The sequence below is a fragment of the Zingiber officinale genome, chromosome 7B (genome assembly GCF_018446385.1).
Source record: "Zingiber officinale cultivar Zhangliang chromosome 7B, Zo_v1.1, whole genome shotgun sequence".
NCBI lineage: Eukaryota > Viridiplantae > Streptophyta > Magnoliopsida > Zingiberales > Zingiberaceae > Zingiber > Zingiber officinale.
The window spans coordinates 40,092,192-40,094,493 of record NC_055999.1 but is presented as its reverse complement, the minus strand read 5'-3'; the positions used below and the strand labels follow the sequence as shown (position 1 = coordinate 40,094,493).

Genomic DNA, 2,302 nt, shown 5'->3' with positions numbered 1-2,302 from the left:
TTGAGGTGGACCACATGAAGACTCAAACCAGCACTTAGAGGTATTTTATGAGATATGTGGGACGATGAAAATGAACGGAGTCCCGACTGAAGCAGTGAGATTGTTATTGTTTGGTTTTTCTTTGAGGGATAGAGCCAAGTTGTGCCTCACTTCTATGCCTACAAATAGTATCACATCATGGGAGTAGTGCGAATACTTATTCCTTAATAAATTCTATCCTCCAAGCAAAACCGCACACATGTAGAATTTCATTGCTAGTTTTAGACAAGATGACATTGAATCTCTATATGAAGCTTAGGATAGATTCAAGTATATGCTCAGACTTTGACCTTACCATGGATTAGAGAAATGGTTAGTTATCCATATATTTTATAATGGAAACAACTGTTGGGGTTGCAAAGTTTCAAATATAGTCTCACATTAAAAACATATAGGAAAGATCATGGGTTTATAAGAAAAGATATCTCCATTAGCATGACGCCTTTTGGGTAGAGCCCAAGAGCAAAATCATGAGGGCTTAGGTCAAAAGTGGACAATATCATACTATTGTGGAGATATCTAAATTCTTTTCGATCCTTCAATTGATATCAGAGCGAGGTTTCTCTACATCAGACTAATCGTCGGAGAAGCACGAGCCAGAGCCATGATCCAAGATCAAACCATGTGGGTGAAATCTTGAACAAAGAAGGGGAGACCCTGAGCAGGTTAAGACTGACCCGATGCTCCCTGTGTTCCTTTATTTGAGGGGGGGGACTTTTGGGGTTGCAAGTTTGTAAACATAGTCCCACATTAAAAACACATGGAAAAGATCATGAGTTTATAAGAAAAAGATATCTCCATTAGCATAAGGCCTTTTGGGTAGATCCCAAGAGTAAAACCATGAGGGTTTAGGCCTAAAGTGGACAACATCATACCATTATGGAGATATCTAAATTTTTTCGATCTTTCATCAACTACCACACTAAGGTGCCCCTTGACTTTGCTGTTGGAGGGGCATTAATGAATAAAGGTCTAGATGAAGATGAAGAAATTATTGAGAGTGTGACTCTTAACCATCATCAGTGGGCATCTGAAAGATGTGGAAGCTCTTTTTCTAGAAATCTAACTAAAGCATCGAGAAAATTTGATGTTGATGTAGTAACGCTTATGGCAGCAAGGATTGATACCTTAACGAAGAAGTTATAATCAATGGGAATTGACATGGTGAACGCCATTGTAGGAGTGACTGATGCATGTGGAAGTGCGGAACACATACAAGAAGCTTGGCCACTTGGGTACATATCTTCTCAACTTGAGAATTTCAAGTAATGCAATGCCATAGCAAGCTTCAACCTCAAGTAAGAAAATCCATACTCCAAAACTTACAATCCGGGATGGAGGAACCACCCAAATTTTTCCTATAAGAACAACTAAGACCAAGGTCATCCTAATAGTCAAAGGCAAAGCTACCAATTGAGGCAATCACAACGCTATTTTCAACATCCATCACAAGGCTATCAACAGTCAAGAATTGAAAAGTTACTTGAAGAGGTCCATGCAGCTCAAATGGAAATGAAGAAAGATCTCAAGCAACTTAATCAAAGAATGAAATTTTTTGAAAAGCCTCAGAAAATTTTGGATAGCCAAATAGCCTGAATGGCTTCTTAATCTACAAGTGTAACGACCCAATTTTCCCTATTTCAAGTTCTAAAAGTCCATAAAAATATTTGGAAATACCTTTAAAATATTCTAGAGATTTTTAGAAATTTTTAGAGTATTTTTACGTAATTTTTGGAGTTCGTTTGGTATTTTTACCCAGAGAAAGAAGTTTAAAAAAAAAAAAAAAATATGTTGAAGCCAGGTTTTGAATCCACAACCTCGACCCGAGCCGAACCTCAGCCGAAACCAGCTGAGCTACACGATTTTTGTTAACCTTATATGGAGCGAAATATATATATGCAGTAGCTGGAACGTTTGAAATAAATTGAAGAAAAAGGGGCGCGACTGAGAATCGAAGCACAGACCGCTGGCTTCGAGCAAAGCCCAACGGACCAACTGGGCTAGCGATCGTTGCTAATTAAATAGGCAGCGGCAAATATATAAGCTATAGTTGGAACCAAAAATAACTCAAGTTATAAGGAGAGGACTTAAGTTATTTCCCGTGACCTAATTCCTTCTCATCTCTTCTCCTCTCACGCACGCGCGGCGCGGCGAGGCGATTTTCTGCTCTCGGCGGAAGAAAGGGCGACGGAGCTAGGTTTCCTCCCTCCGGCGCCGGCTAAGGGTTTTTCCGGCCGGTCTTCACCGTGCGTGATCACCTCGA

At 39.9% G+C, this 2,302-nt stretch overlaps 1 pseudogene; it reads right to left on the bottom strand.

The window, feature by feature from the left end:
- Nucleotides 1-244: 244 nt before the first annotated feature.
- On the bottom strand, nucleotides 245-342 carry LOC122007605 (annotated as a pseudogene).
- Nucleotides 343-2,302: the final 1,960 nt, after the last annotated feature.